The sequence below is a fragment of the Triticum aestivum genome, chromosome 2A (assembly GCF_018294505.1).
Source record: "Triticum aestivum cultivar Chinese Spring chromosome 2A, IWGSC CS RefSeq v2.1, whole genome shotgun sequence".
Taxonomy (NCBI): domain Eukaryota; kingdom Viridiplantae; phylum Streptophyta; class Magnoliopsida; order Poales; family Poaceae; genus Triticum; species Triticum aestivum.
In genome coordinates this window covers 186,444,610-186,461,889 of record NC_057797.1, presented here as the reverse complement: position 1 = coordinate 186,461,889, position 17,280 = coordinate 186,444,610, and positions in this window count along the sequence as shown.

Genomic DNA, 17,280 nt, shown 5'->3' with positions numbered 1-17,280 from the left:
TTTGTATTTGCAGAAAAGACCGATTGCCATAATGCATTTTTTCACTAAACCTCCTCGTATTATTTATTTGTAGAAAAGGTAACCACCATACACTGAGAAAATTAACGCCAAAAAGGACGTCATGTCTCGAACACACGCCATGTTCAGCCGTTCAGCCATTACAGCCACTCCACCCATGCTGAGCTCGTGTCTACCAAGGATAACAAATTTAGATTTCTTTTTTGAGAGCTCCGATAACAAATTTAGAATTTTTTTAAGACAACCTCGCGAAGCTTTTTATTTAACTCGTCACAATGTTTACAGGGACGAAAGATAGATCATCTGGGTTGCCCAGCCACACACGGCGGCCAACACCAAGTGAGAGAGCATGCTTCGCTAAGCTGTGAGCCTCGACGTTCAATCTCCTAAACTCATGGCTAAAAAAACAATTGACAAAAGTTTTCGAATGATCTACTATCTCCCTAATGATAGCTCCATACACCGCTGCACTCGGCTGCCTAATATCATCGATGACTACCTTACAGTCCGAGGCAATTGAGATCCTGTTTTGATACAAATCCTCTGCCAGGGCTAAAGATTCCCGAACAGCCAGGGCTTCAAGTGTTGTAGGATCATCGATGCCATGAAAGGTAATCGTGGACGCGCCCAGGAAAGCACCCTGTTAATCCCTGCAAACCGCTGCCACCGCCCCCACGGGTCTAGTTCTCATGAGCGCTGCATCAACATTGATCTTGCATGTCCCCTCTTGCGGTGGTAACCAATGACTCGGACGGGGTTGAGCCATCCTCTGTTGCTCTTGTGGCTTTGCTAGGACATGGAGATCATTGAGAAAAGAGACCACAAAAGCGTTTGTTGCATATGGCGTTTGGTGCAGCTCCTCGTGAATCAATTTCCTCCTTGAGCTCCATATTGCCCACAAGGTTACTCCAAGCCTGGTGAACTCGTCATGTGATAACGTGTCCTTCATCGAGAATAGCCAGGATTTAGCACTCGGGTTGACACAGCTAGTCATTTGGCCGACCAAGTTCTCCGGTGCTAGGGCCCATACGCTCGTCGACATGGCACAGTCAAGCAGGGCGTGTCTACAAGAGTCCGACGCCCCACATATCTGGCATGCTGGTGAGGTCGCCATGTTGCGGTGGTGAAGAATATCATATGTGGGTATAGACTCCCTTGCCAACCTCCACAGGAACACACGGATTTTGTTCGGAACCTTAGTGTGCCAGAGTGACGACCAGTTGCTGCTCTCCTCAAAGCTAGAAAGCCCCTCGATACCATATAGCCAATTTTCACGGCTTAATTTGGTGGTTTGGATCATGCGATATGCCGAACAGACGGTGAACATACCTTTCTTCTCTCTACTCCATGCCCAAAAATCATCAACTCTCCTTGTGCATAGTGGGATCTTGAATATGGCCTCGACATCAATAGGTATGAATACTGAACGGACCACATCCTCATTCCACGTTGCTGTCGTTTGGTCTATAAGCTCATGCACGCGGGTATGTGGGTCTTGGATGAGAGAAACTATGGGCCTAGGGATGCCATCCCTCGGGATCCAGCTATGTTCCCAAATCATCGTTTCTTCTCCCGTCCCGATTCTCCTAATGACTCCTTGCTTCATTATGTCCCTTCCGTCAATTATTGCACGCCAGATCTGCGAGGGGTGTGAACCCAGCTCGGCCTCCAAAATTCCTATATAAGGGAAGTATGCTGCCTTAAGAATCAACGAGCTCAAAGTTTTAGGATTATTAAGCAATCTCCATGCATGTCTGGCTAATAACGCGAGGTTAAACATCTCTAGGTCGCGGAAACCTAGCCCTCCCATGTATTTTGATCTCGTCATGATCTCCCATGATACCCATGCTGGTTTCCGTTTGCCTTGCTTGCTACCCCACCAGAACTGCCGTATGATGGATGTGATGTTTTCACATAGGCCTCTCGGTAGGCGAAAACAGGCCATGGAGTAAACTGGAATTGCCTGAGCAATAGATTTGATAAGAATTTCCTTGCCTGCTGAGGATAACAACTTCTCCATCCACCCCTTGACCTTTTCCCACACATGATCACGGAGGTATTTAAAAGTGCCATTCTTTGAGTGCCCCACATCTGTTGGCATCCCCAAATATTTGTCACACAATGATTCTTTTTGGACTTGAACAGCAAGCTTCACAATATCTCGGGTTGCCTGAGGACACCCCCTACTGAAGAAAATAGTAGACTTATCTGAAGGAAATATGCCCTAGAGGCAATAATAAAGTTATTATTTATTTCCTTATTTCATGATAAATGTTTATTATTCATGCTAGAATTGTATTAACTGGAAACATAATACATGTGTGAATACATAGACAAATAGAGTGTCACTAGTATGCCTCTACTTGACTAGCTCATTAATCAAAGATGGTTATGTTTCCTAACCATAGACAAAGAGTTGTTATTTGATTAATGAGATCACATCATTAGGAGAATGATGTGATTGACTTGACCCATTCCGTTAGCTTAGCACTCGATCGTTTAGAATGTTGCTATTGCTTTCTTCATGACTTATACATGTTCCTATGACTATGAGATTATGCAACTCGCATTTACCGGAGGAACACTTTGTGTGCTACCAAACGTCACAACGTAACTGGGCGATTATAAAGGAGCTCTACAGGTGTCTCCAAAGGTACATGTTGGGTTGGCGTATTTCGAGATTAGGATTTGTCACTCCGATTGTCGGAGAGGTATCTCTGGGCCCTCTCGGTAATGCACATCACATAAGCCTTGCAAGCATTACAACTAATGAGTTAGTTGTGAGATGATGTATTACGGAACGAGTAAAGAGACTTGCCGGTAACGAGATTGAACTAGGTATTAAGATACCGACGATCGAATCTCGGGCAAGTAACATACCGATGACAAAGGAAACAACGTATGTTGTTATGCGGTCTGACCGATAAAGATCTTCGTAGAATATGTAGGAGCCAATATGAGCATTCAGGTTCCGCTATTGGTTATTGACCGGAGACGTGTCTCGGTCATGTCTACATTGTTCTCGAACCCGTAGGGTCCGCACGCTTAAGGTTTCGATGACAGTTATATTATGAGTTTATGAGCTTTGATGTACCGAGGGAGTTCGGAGTCCCGGGTGAGATCGGGGACATGACGAGGAGTCTCGAAATAGTCGAGACGTAAAGATCGATATATTGGACGACTATATTCGGACATCGGAAAGGTTCCGAGTGGTTCGGGTATTTTTCGGAGTACCGGGGAGTTACGGGAATATGGGAGAAAAAGTATATGGGCCTTATTGGGCTTTAGAGGAGAGGGAGAGGCAGGCCGCGCGCGCCCCCCAAGGCCTAGTCCGAATTGGACTAGGGGAAGGGGCTGCGCCCCCTCCTTCCTTCTCTTCCCTCTTCCCCTTCCTTGTCTCCTAATCCTACTACATGGAAGGACTCCTAGTTGGACTAGGAAAGGGGGAATCCTACTCCCGGTGGGAGTAGGACTCCCCTAGGGCGCGCCATAGAGAGGGCCAGCCCTCCCCTCCTCCACTCCTTTATATACGGGGGCAGGGGGCACCCCATAGACACAGAAGTTGATCCACGTGATCATATTCTTAGCCGTGTGCCATGCCCCCTTCCACCATAGTCCTCGATAATATTGTAGCGGTGCTTAGGAGAAGCCCTGCGATGGTAGTACATCAAGATCGTCACCACGCCGTCGTGCTGACGGAACTCTTCCCCGACACTTTGCTGGATCGGAGTTCGGGGATCGTCATCGAGCTGAACGTGTGCTAGAACTCGGAGGTGCCGTAGTTTCGGTGCTTGATCGGTCGGGCCGTGAAGACGTACGACTACATCAACCGCGTTGTGCTAACGCTTCCGCTGTCGGTCTACAAGGGTACGTAGATCACACTCTCCCCTCTCGTTGCTATGCATCACCATGATCTTGCATGTGGGTAGGAAAATTTTGAAATTACTACGTTACCCAACATTATCATTGTTCACTCTTTGGCCCGAAGCATGACAATAAGCATCCAATAGGTTTGACACCGCTTCTGCTTCCTCAACATTGGCTTTGAAAAACAACAGGCTGTCATCTGCAAACAAAAGGTGGTTTACAGCCGGGGCTGTTGGGGCCACCTTGATTCCTCCTAGAACTGATGACTGAGAACTGGATTTTAAAAGGCACGAAAGGCCCTCCGCTGCAATCAAAAACAAGTAAGGGGAGATGGGGTCTCCCTGTCGAATACCTCTCGAAGGCTTGAACTGGTCTAGTTTCTCTCCATTAAAAAGAACTGAGAAAGAAACTGACGATACCATGTTCATTACTATATCAATCCATGTCTGTGCAAATCCCAACTTGGCCGTTATCGCCCTCAAATACTGCCACTCCAAACGATCATACGCTTTCATCATATCAAGCTTTAGAGCACATGTGCTATTACTCTTTGCCCTAGACCTCTTCATGAAATGTAGGCACTCGTAGGCACATATGATGTTGTCAGTAATTAGCCTGCCTGGGACAAAGGCTGACTGCTCCTCAGAGATAATGTCAGGCAGTATTTGTTTGAGTCTATTTGCCACAACCTTTGAAGCTATCTTATAAAAGATGTTGCATAAGCTTATAGGTCTGAATTGAGATAGGAGAGTTGGGTTTGTTACCTTTGATATTAGTACCAATACTGTATCACTTATACTCTCCGCACTCTCCTCTCCTCGGACGATTCTGAGAACCACCCTCGTAATCTCCTCACCACACAAAGACCAATGTCTCTGATAAAAATGAGCTGGAAAACCATCTGGACCCGGTGCCTTCATTGGGAACATTTGGAAGAGGGCCACTTTCACCTCGTCACTTGTGTAAGGGGCACATAAGATATCATTCATGCCTGCCATGACCTTAGCCGGAACATGAGACATGACCTTGTCGAGCCCTGTCACACCTTCGGATGTGTATAATGTTTGATAGAAATCATTGACCATCTCTCTAAGGTCTCCAGGGTCGTCAATAAGCACACCCAGCGAGTTAGCCAGGGCTTTCACCATATTCTTCTTGCGCCTGATGCTTGCTCTGAGGTGAAAAAAACGTGTGTTCTTGTCCCCGGAGGCTAGCCACTCGATCCTCGATCTCTGACGCCACATCAATTCCTCCCTGTGATACAACTCAACTAGTTTGTTATTGATTTTTATCTCAACATGTGAAGGTCCCGATCTCGCAGGTTCACCCCTGAGGCGTTCCAGTTCTAGTTTTAAGGCTTGTATCTCTTTTCGGACGCTGTCAAATGTGTCTATGTTCCACCTGGATAGATCAGTAGCTAGTGCAGCTAACTTGCGCCGAAGCTCCTCCATAGTGTGGCCCGAGTGCTTCGAGCTCCACTTCTCTGCAATTGTCTCCTGCCATTGTTCATGAGTCTCCCACATGGTCTCGTACCAGAAACCCTTTTGTTCAGTTGGCGCGCCGGGCTCATTTATTTCCAGGAAAATTGGACAGTGGTCCGAAGTGGCCGCTGTCAAGTGAGACAAGATAGCGAGGGGAAACTGAGCGCTCCATTCTGCCGATCCAAGCGCCCTATCAAGTCTGACACGTGTGAAGGTGCCCCCCACAACCTTCTTCTCAAAAGTCCAAAAACGGCCCTTGTACCCCAAGTCCATCAACATGCACACGTCAATGGCGTCTCGAAAACCCTGGATCTGGGCATTACTCCGCTGCCCCACCCCCTCGTGCTCATCCGGACGAAGAACTTCGTTGAAATCTCCAATACATAGCCATGGCAATGCACTTTGACCGCTTATGTTTTTTAACATTGTCCAGGTTTGATGTCTCAACGGGGTCTGTGCTTCACCATACACACATGTGAGACGCCACGGATCTCTCCCCGGGTCGAGAATTGAGCAATCAATATGATACACAGAGTAACCAAGAATCTCAAGTTTTATTGGATTGTTCCAGAAAATACCAATGCCTCCACTCCTCCCTTGACTATCTATAGCAAAACTATTATCATGTCCCAAAGTACCAGCAAGTGCTTCTACCCTACCTCTTTCAATCTGAGTTTCTACGATACAGAGAATAGGGAGGGAAAATTTCTTCGCTAGCTCGCGAAGCTCATTGACTGTCGCGGCGTTGCCCACAACGCGATAGTTCCAACATAGGGTATTCATTGCGCCCGGCGACCCTCCAGCTCGGAGGACGCCGATGTATTTTCTTGAAACTTGCCCGCAAGCGAGACTTTTGGAGCGTTCACGGAGGCTGCATCTAACTTGGCCCGCTTGGGTTCCTGTTTTGAGTTTGGGCTGACATCCACAGGTGGTGCTAAGAGCATGAGTGTTGTTTTTCCCGTCTCCACAGGGGCTGCAGGCACCACCTGCGCCTGAGGGTTTGATGATTGATGTTTCTCCCCCATGTCGCCCTTGGTGCGTTTGCGGTTGTCTTCCGGTTCTACGATCGCAGTATCACGCTGTGTGGCCGCCTCCGTGTAATCCTCCGGTACCGTACTCCGTCCCCCTAACTGGCTAGTTCGCCCAACACCTCGGCCACGTCCCCCGCGTCCACCTCTTCCTGCTGATCGGTTCTGTCCTAGGCCTGGGCCAGCACCCCGGAACCAATCTGCTCTAAGCTCCTTGAAAACTAGGGCCGGCTTTGGATGTATGTCGTCCCCATGTTCCTTGAACTGATGCTCCAGGTGGCCGCACACGGCGCACCAATCAGGTAGTCTCTCATACTTGACCTTGAAAATTTGCCTCTCTTCCTTATGAACCAGGCTCACCGCATTCTTCAAAGGTTTGAACACATTAATCTTAATTCTGACCCAGTAGAAATTTCCTTCAAAATCCCGCGACTTTGGCTCCGCATAGACAAACTCTCCTACCTTCTTGGCTAGAGCTTTTATGAGGGGATAAAAACCATCAGGTAAGTTGTGCACCTGCATCCATAGCTCCAACGTATCCAACTTCACCAGCGAGGGTTTTGTGAAACCATCGTATTCAGCCATAATCACCGCGTTGCCCTTGTAGTTCCAAGGCCCCTCTAGCATCGCCCTCTCCCAATCACCAAGGCATGCAAATTGCATTGTATACAAATTTTCCTCCAAGGGCCGAATCTGAACTTGCTGCGCGAGGTCCCAAGCGGCTCTCATCGTCTTGTAGAAGCCATACTGGATGTACTTCTTCTCCGTATGGACGCGCACTATGGCCATCCATCTAGTCGTCTCTGGCGGCAGCGGATCCTCCTGATCCACTACCACATCGTCCACGTCCTCCTCATGGAGTCCAAGCTCGCTCATGAGCACCTCCAGGTCCTTCGCCTTTGAACTCGCAGCCGATTCCGCCATGGTTTCCCTAACCCGAGAAACTTTGATTGGGTGTTGTCGCCAAAACCCTAGCCTGCCCCTAGGCCGCAGGAGCGTGTACCAAGACCGGGCCGCACTGCAGGAGTGCGCCGTGTTCAGTCCGAGCACAGCCTTACGGCGGAGACGGGGGGAGGGTAGCCGGAACCCTACCGGGCGATCCAATCGCCGCCAAGGGGAGAGAAACCCTAACGAGAGGGGAGAGCCACGTATAACAAATTTAGATGTATGAACAGTAATGCATGTCAAGTTTAAATGGGCTGCAGATACTGCGGCCCAGTTTGCACACGCCAGTTTTTTAAAAAATATTTGCAAATGTAAGTAAAATAGTTATGTCCAAATTGTGTGTTATAAATAATATAAATACTGACGATGATTAGTAAATTTAAACTTTTGTATTATATAAAAAATAATAAGTAAAACGTAAGTAAACTTTTTAAAGATATTTCTGAAACGTAAGTAATAACATTGTGTTCACATACTTGTGTGTTAAAAAATAGTGTACATACAAAGATCATTAGTAAATAAAAACATATAAATATAAACCTAATTAATTAATAAATCTACACAAAATTATACACTCATGGTTTATATTTAAATTATAAAAAATGATGAATACAAACATTTACTAAATTTTTATGAATATTAATGTTTGCATTATTTTTACTCATGGCTTGTATTGAAGAAATTATATAATTTATATCTTAGAAACGATTGAGTATTCATAGAAACATTTTAAATTTTTAGTTTTGAATATTTTTAGTTATAAAAACATTTTAATAATTTATAAATATTATTTTAAATATATGAGTATTTTAAAATAATACATGAACAATTTTTAAAGTAGGTTATTTCGTTTGCATGTAAATATTTATAGCATGAATATTTAAAGGTTATCTTTACGTAATTTCTACAAAAGAAATAGATGCAAAATGGGCTTTCAACTCCACATGAGATTAAGACTAGTTATTCCTTTTTGGAATCTAAAAAAATTTATCCCTTTTAAAGTTGTATACAGGTGGATGTGGTAGTGGGTAGGTCTGTACTCGTGTGTTGTATTGGTTTGGAGACCTGACGGCCTCAGTACATTTATACTTGTTTTTTGAAGTGCCCAGCATAGCTGTTTTCATTTCATTTAGCAGGGAGAGAAGTTACAAAAAGTTGATCAAGCGATCATGGAATGGAGAGACAATACATCTTTCTTCAGGCCCCCAAAGATCCGACCATCTGGAAAACTAAGATAAAAACGCACAGGGAGATATCTCATGTCATGTCCCCAAAGGGCTGCTGGATGCATCTTGCGCCGGCGAGTCGCCACTGCTTCATGTCACTCTTGCATGCTTTAATGATGTGCCTAGCGTCTGCCTATTTCTTCCTGAAAACGCAGGCATTTCTTTCCAGCCAGATGTGCCAGGAGATGAGGGCGATCATAGTCTTCGTGCCCTTCCTGTGTTCTGGGGCTGCGACAGCCACTATCTTCTGAACCTTGTCCGTCGTCGTTGTAGCCCTGCTCCACACCTGCTGGTTCAATGAGTTGCACCCCGTCCAAGAGGCCCGCGGTGTTCTAGGCCTGCATCGCCACTGGGCATTCCCAGATCAAATGTAGCGAGGTCTCCAGGTTGCGCATGCACATGGGGCAAAAAAGCCGTTTGGCCATCCTCTCCTCTGAAGATGGTCGTTGCACCAGAGTCTGTCTAGGTGCAAAAACCAAAGGAACATTTTCACTTTTCCCGGAGCCCAAATCTTCCAGATGATAGCTTTGAAACTGCATGACTGGTTTCCATCGAACTATGAGTTGTACACTGAACTTGCCGAGTAATTGCTCGAGCTGCAAAGCTTCCATTTGAACATGTCCGGGGCCTTGATACGTCTCCAACGTATCTACTTTTCCAAATACTTTTGCCCTTGTTTTGGACTCTAACTTGCATGATTTGAATGGAACTAACACGGACTGACGCTGTTTTCAGTAGAACTACCATGGTGTTATTTATGTGCACGAGCAAACGTTCTCAGAATGACCTGAAACTTCCCGGAGACACTTTTCAGAAAATAAGAAAAATACTTGCCAAAGATGAAGGCCAGGGGGCCCACCACCTTGCCACGAGGGTGGGGGGCGCGCCCCCTACCTCGTGGGCCCCCTGTTGCCTCTCCGACTCCAACTCCACCTCCATATATTGAGTTTCGATGAGAAAAAAACCAGAAAGAAGAAATCATCGCGTTTTACGATACAGAGCCGCCGCCAAGCCCTAAAACCTCTCGGGAGGGCTAATCTGGAGTCCGTTCGGGGCTCCGGAGAGGGGAATCCGTCACCATCGTCATCATCAACCATCCTCCATCACCAATTTCATGATGCTCACCCGCGTGCGTGAGTAATTCCATCGTAGGCTTGCTGGACGGTGATGGGTTGGATGGGATCTATCATGTAATCGAGTTAGTTTTATTAAGGTTTGATCCTTAGTGTCCACTATGTTCTGAGATTGATGTTGCTATGACTTTTCTATGCTTAATGCTTGTCACTAGGGCCCGAGTGGCATGATTTCAGATCTGAACCTATTATGTTTTCATCAATATATGAGTGTTCTTGATCCTATCTTGCAAGTCTATAATCACCTATTATGTGTTATGATCCGTTAACCCCGAAGTGACAATAATCGGGATACTTACCGGTGATGACCGTAGTTTGAGGAGTTCATGTATTCACTATGTGTTAATGCTTTGTTCCGGTTCTCTATTAAAAGGAGGCCTTAATATCCCTTAGTTTTCGTAAGGACCCCGCTGCCACGGGAGGGTAGGACAAAAGATGTCATGCAAGTTCTTTTCCATAAGCACGTATGACTATGTTCGGAACACATGCCTACATTATATCAATGAACTGGAGCTAGTTCCGTGTCACCCTAGGTTATGACTGTTACATGATGAACCGCATCCGACATAATTCTCCATCACCGATCCATTGCGTACGAGCTTTCCATATATTGTGCTTCGCTTATTTACTTTTCCGTTGCTATTGCTATCATCACTACAAAATACCAAAAACATTGCTTTTACTACTGTTACCTTTTGCTACTGTTATCACCACTATCATATTACTTTACTACTAAACACTTTGCAGCAGATATTAAGTTTCTAGGTGTGGTTGAATTGACAACTCATCTGCTAATACTTGAGAATATTCTTTGGCTCCCCTTGTGTCGAATCAATAAATTTGGGTTGAATACTCTATCCTCGAAAACTGTTGCGATCCCCTATACTTGTGGGTTATCAAGACTATTTTCTGGCGCCGTTGCCGGGGAGCATAGCTCTATTCTTTGAGTCACTTGGGATATATATCTGCTTATCATTATGAAGAATTTGAGAGATCCAAAAACCAAGATCTATCCCTCAACTACGAGGGGAGGTAAGGAACTGCCTTCTAGCTCTGCACTTGATTCACCTTCTGTTATGAGTAAGTTTGCGACACCTACACCTGCTTCTGCTATTTGTTCTGATATGTCGCATGTTATTGATGATGCCACTTCTGCTATGCATGATACTTATGATGAAACTACCTCTATGCCTGATACTACTATGGCACTTAGTGATTTTCTTGATGAACAACTTGCTAGGGCTAGAGAAATTGAAAATATTGAATCTGATGATACTGATGAAAGTGATGATGAAGAACCACTTGCTATTCCTAAGGGTTATGTATTTGATCAAGATGCTTCTTTAGCCATTCTAGCTTGCAAAAATAGAACTGAACTTAAAAGATTATTAGCTAAATGGAGTAAGCAATCCCTAAATGATAGAATGAAACCTGACCCTGCTTTGGATACTTCACCTATCTTTGTTACTGATAAGGATTATGAATTCTCTGTTGATCCTGATATAATTACTTTGGTTGAATCTGATCCTTTTCATGGTTATGAATCTGAAACTGTTGTGGCACATCTTACTAAATTAAATGATATAGCTACCCTATTTACTAAAGATGAGAGAACTCGCTACTTTTATATCCTTAAAATATTTCCGTTCTCATTAAAGGGTGATGCTAAGATATGGTTTAATTCTCTTGGTCTGGGTTGTGTGCGTAGTCCCCAGGATATGATTTATTACTTCTCTGCTAAATATTTCCCTGCTCATAAGAAACAAGCTGCTTTAAGGGATATATATAATTTTGTGCAAATTGAAGAAGAGAGTCTCCCACAAGCTTGGGGGAGGCTTCTCCAATTACTTAATGCATTGCCTGATCATCCTTTTAAGAAAAATGAAATACTTGATATCTTTTATAATGGACTAACCGATGCCTCCAGAGATTACCTGGATAGTTGTGCTGGTTCTGTTTTCAGGGAAAGAACACCGGATGAAGCTGAAATTCTATTGAATAATATGTTGACAAATGAAAATAATTGGACACCTCCGGAGCCAATTCCTGAACCTATTCCTAAACCAACTCCGAAGAAGAGGGGTATTCTATTTCTCGGTCCTGAAGATATGCAAGAGGCAAAGAAATCTATGAAAGAAAAATGTATTAAAGCTGAAGATGTTAAGAATTTACCTCCTATTGAAGAAATACATGGTCTTAATTTACCGCCTATTGAAGAAACATATAATCCAAATCCTTTACCTATCGAAGAAACTCATGGTCTTGATAACCCGACAAAGGTAGTAAAGGTAAATTCTCTCTATAGATATGATAAAGCTGTAATCCCATTTACTAAATTTGCTAGCTCATGCTTAGATGAGTTTTATAAATTTATGGCTAAGCAAGAAGATTTTAATGCTTATTTTGGTAGAAAATTAAAATACAATTCAAATATGCTTGGACACTTGGGTGATTATATGGCTAATGTTAAAAGTGAACTTAAACTTATTAGTAAACATGCCTCTATGGTTACCACTCAAGTAGAACAAGTACTTAAAGCTCAAAATGATTTGCTCAATGAATTGAATAGTAAAGATAATGCTAATGCTGTTAGAGTTATGACTAGAGGTGGTAGAATGACTCAGGAACCTTTGTATCCTGAAGGCCATCCTAAGAGAATTGAGCAAGATTCTCAGAGAAATAATTTAGATGCACCTAGTTCTTCTAAAAAGAAGAAAAAGAAAAATGATAGGACTTTGCATGCTTCTAGTGATCCTATTGTTGAAACACCTGAGAATCCAAATGATATTTCTATTTCTGATGCTGAAACACAATCTGGTAATGAACCTGAAACTAATGATAATGTTCATGATGATGCTCAACCTAGTAATGATAATGACGTAGAAATTGAACCTGTTGTTGATCTTGATAACCCACAATCAAAGAATCAACGTTATGATAAGAAAGATTTTATTGCTAGGAAACATGGTAAAGAAAGAGAGCCTTGGGTTCAGAAACCCATGCCTTTTCCTCCTAAACCATCCCAGAAAAAGGATGTTGAGGATTTTGAGTGCTTTGCTGAAATGATTAGACCTATCTTTTTACGTATGCGATTAACTGATATGCTCAAAATCAATCCTTATGCTAAGTATATGAAAGATATTATTACAAATAAAAGAAAGATAACGGAAGCTAAAATTTCCACCATGCTTGCTAATTATACTTTTAAGGGTGGAATACCAAAGAAACTTGGAGATCCAGGAGTACCCACTATACCATGCTCCATTAAAAGAAACTATGTTAAAACCGCTTTATGTGATCTTGGAGCCGGTGTTAGTGTTATGCCTCTCTCTTTATATCGTAGACTTGATTTGAATAAGTTGACACCTACTGAAATATCTTTGCAAATGGCTGATAAATCAACTGCTATACCTGTCGGTATTTGTGAGGATGTGCCTGTTGTAGTTGCAAATGTTACTATTTTAACGGACTTTGTTATCCTTGATATTCCCAAGGACGATAGTATGTATATTATTCTTGGAAGACCCTTTTTGAATACTGCAGGGGCTGTTATTGATTGCACTAAAGGCAATGTCACTTTTCATGTTAATGGTAATGAACATACGGTACACTTTCCGAGGAAACAACCTCAAGTTCATAGTATCAACTCTATTGGAAAAATTCCATCAATTATATTTGGAGGTTTTGAATTTCCCCTTCCTACTGTCAAGAATAAATATGATATTCTTATTATTGGGGATGTGCATATCCCCGTTGAGGTAACATAGTGTTATTCGAAATTTCTCCGGTTCCATGTTATTCGGAATGAGTTCGTTAACAAGACTTGATCAACCTTGTTAGTGGATTCCTTTTGATGACCATGAGATGGATGAAACTAGAAGGCACAAACTTCTGTACCCCACTTTTACTTTCTGTTATTTATATTAAATAAAATAAAATAAGTATTTTTCTGTCTGTTATCTGATTATCCATGCAATATAAACATACCTCGAAAATAAAAATTCTCCAAATGCCCTGAAAATTAAATATGATTTTTTCTAGAATATTTGAGGATTTATGGAACTGAGAACATACCAGGGGGGCCAACCACCTGCCCACGAGGGTGGAGGGCACGCCCACCCCTCTAGGGCGCGCCCCCTGCCTCATGGTCCCACGGTGGCCCTCCTCCACTTATTCCTGCACCCACACACTTCATCTTCCTCCCCAAAACACGAATATCCAGCTCAAGCACGAGTTCTAGCTCATCTTGCTGCCATTTTCGATCTCCTTGCTCAAAGCACCTCTCACAAAACTGCTTGGGGAGATTGTTCCTTGGTATGTGACTCCTCCATTGGTCCAATTAGTTTTTGTTCTAGTGCTTTATTCATTGCAAATTTTTGCTGCTTAGGTGACCCTGTTCTTGAGCTTGCATGTCAAATTTATATGGTTCCAAGTAGTTTTGATGCATGATATAGGCCCTAGGAACTTGTAGGAGTAGTTGCTATCAATATTATTGAGTTTGGTTTACCTTTATTTTGAAGTTACCAAAAAAATTCAGAATTTTTCAGAGGAAGAAAAATGCTTAGGAAAATGTTCCAAGGTGGTTCTTCAAAGAAGCAAGGACCCATGCTTGCAATGCGTGATGCTGACGAAGAGCCACCAAGAGATGCTCCAGTGCGTCCTTGTGAGTGGCCTTCTAAAAATTTTATGGATCAAGCAGGAATAAAAGAAGAATTCAACGCATATTTGCGTAACGCTGATCTCGTGAGCTTAGAGGAAGAGAAGTGCAGTCAGTATCATGAACTCACTAGCTCCTTTGTGAGGAGGTTTGAATTTTCCACTTCATGTAATTCTCCAACTGTCCTATTTGATCTTTATGATAAATCTTATACCATGGACTTAGAGGATTTTACCACTGCATGCAAACTTCCACAATGGGGTAGTATAAGGGATCCTCGCAAATCTGAATTTAGAGATTTTCTTACTGATATAACTGTGGGGGAATCGAGAGATATCACACAAGCTAACATAGGGAGCATTCACTTTCCTGCCATACATTATTTCTCTCTCTTCATAGGCAGATGCATAAATGATAAAGATGAAGCATGTCACGTGTGTGTCCCTGACCTCAGTATTCTTAGGAGTGCTGTGTTAGGAGACAAATCATATAATTTGGGAGCCATTGTTGCACGTAGGTTGCATCTTAATAGACGTAATAGAGATTTCTTTGGTGGAATTTATGCAACCCGCATAGCTAATTTTCTTGGTATAGATGTGCGCGAAGATGATATTGAATTACCTCCTGCCTATCTAGATTTTAATGCTATGTTCACCATCAGTTTGTCGAGAGGAACAAATCACCTCTCCAGTATTGACTAATCTTTGACAGACGTCGTGCTGTCTGTATTACTCTCCCTGCTCCTACTTTCTTTGATTATCAGGCAAGAGGAGGATATACTATTACCAGAGAGGAGGCAGATGAGTACGAGAGGAGAGAGGAGGCCGCTCGTCGCCACGCTGCAGCTCAGCATGCGATAGCTGCTGCATCACAGTACGACCCCAACAACTATTATTATGGATATCCGCCAGGCCAGCCGTGGCCATAGACCAACTTAGGCCAAAAGCCTAAGCTTTGGGGAGTATGTATTTCCCACCGACATTACATTTATGCTCACACACTCATTGCTAGATATCGGTGCTCATACTTTTTCATTGTATCATCCATGCTAGTTTAATTTTCCTTTTTTATGCTTTCTTCTTGTGTGTTTAATAAACCTTAAGAAAAACCAAAAAATTAGTTCTAGCTTTTAATTAGTTTACTTTCCATGCTTGTAGTAGTAATTAAAAAGAAAACCCAAAAATATTTCTTGTTCTTCTTTTGCTTGTTGGGAGCTTTTCCGTGTAAATAGTTTTATTTCTTTTCTTTTCTTTGGGGGTCGATAGGAGAAGACCATAATTAAATTGTTGAGGTGGCTCTTATATGCATTATTGTTGATCTGACAAAAGAGCCCATATTGCCTTGTCTTCTCCTGTTTATTGAATGCTTGCAGATTCCAGCTTAGTCCAATGCACGTGCACTATTATTATTATTCACATCGTTCGGTCGTGCAAGTGAAGGGCAATTATGATGATATATGATGAACTGACTGAGATGAGGAAAGCTGGTATGAACTCGACCTCTTTTGTTTTTATAAATATGATTATTCATCGTTCCCGATTCAGCCTATTATGAATAAACATGTTTGCAATGACAACTAGAGATCATAGTTTCTTGTGCCATGCTTGATTAGCTATGAGTTATAATGGTTTACCTTGCGTGCCAACATGCTATTAAAATAGTTATGATGTGGTATGATAGGGTGGTGTCCTCCTCTGAATGATTTAAGTGACTTGACTTGGCGCATGTTTACGCATGTAGTTGAAACAAAATCAACATAGCCTTCACGATATTTATGTTCATAGTGGATTATATCCTACTCATGCTTGCATTCGGTGTTGATTAATTTTAATGCATGTTCATGACTGTTGTCACTCTCTAGCTGGTCGCTTCCCAGTCTTTTGCTAGCCTTCACCTGTACTAAGCGGGAATACTGCTTGTGCATCCAAACTCCTTAAACCCCAAAGTTATTCCACATGAGTCCACTATACCTACCTATATACGGTATCTACCTGCCGTTCCAAGTAAATTTGTATGTGCCAAACTCTAAAACCTTCAAATAAGTATCCTGTTTTGTATGCTCGAATAGCTCATGTATCAACTAGGGTTGTCTGTATCTTTCATGTTAGGCGGGTTATTCTCAAGAGGAGTTGACTCCGCTCCTCATTCACGAGATAAATGGCTGGTCACCGGGATGCCCAGTCCCATGCTTTATGCAAACTAAATCAAAATAATTGCAAAAAAAAACTCCCCCTGGGACTCTTGTTAGTTCGAGGCACTCGTTGTTTCGAGCAAGCCATGGATTGATGCTTGTGGTGGAAGGGGGGCATAAACTTTACCATTCTATTTGGGAACCGCCTATAATGTGTGTAGCATGGAAGATATCGCCATCTCTTGGTTGTTATGTTGACAATGAAAGTATACCGCTCAAAATATTATTCACCTCTGTTTCAAAACCGAGCTCTGGCACCTCTACAAATCTATGCTTCCCTCTGTGAAGGGCCTATCTATTTACTTTTATGCCGAGTCATCATCCTCTTATTAAAAAGTACCAGTTGGAGAGCACTGCTGTCATTTGCATTCATTACTGTTAGTTTACATTGAGTATGACTTGACTGGATCTCTTTTACCATGAATTACAATGTCTAGTCAGTCCTTGGTCTTTAAAGGTGCTCTGCATTTATGTTTTGCGGTCTCAGAAAGGGCTAGCGAGAGACCACCTTGTTATATCATATTATGATTGTTTTGAGAAAGTGTTGTCATCTGAGTTTTATTATTATGGCTCGCTAGTTGATTATGCTATTGATATGAGTAAACTTGAGTCCTATGCGTTATTGCGAATGTGGTTAGTTATAATCTTTGCTGAAAACTTGAATGTTGGCTTTACATATTTACAACAACAAGAGCAAACAGAGTTTGTAAAAGTTTTTCTTTATCACTTTCAGT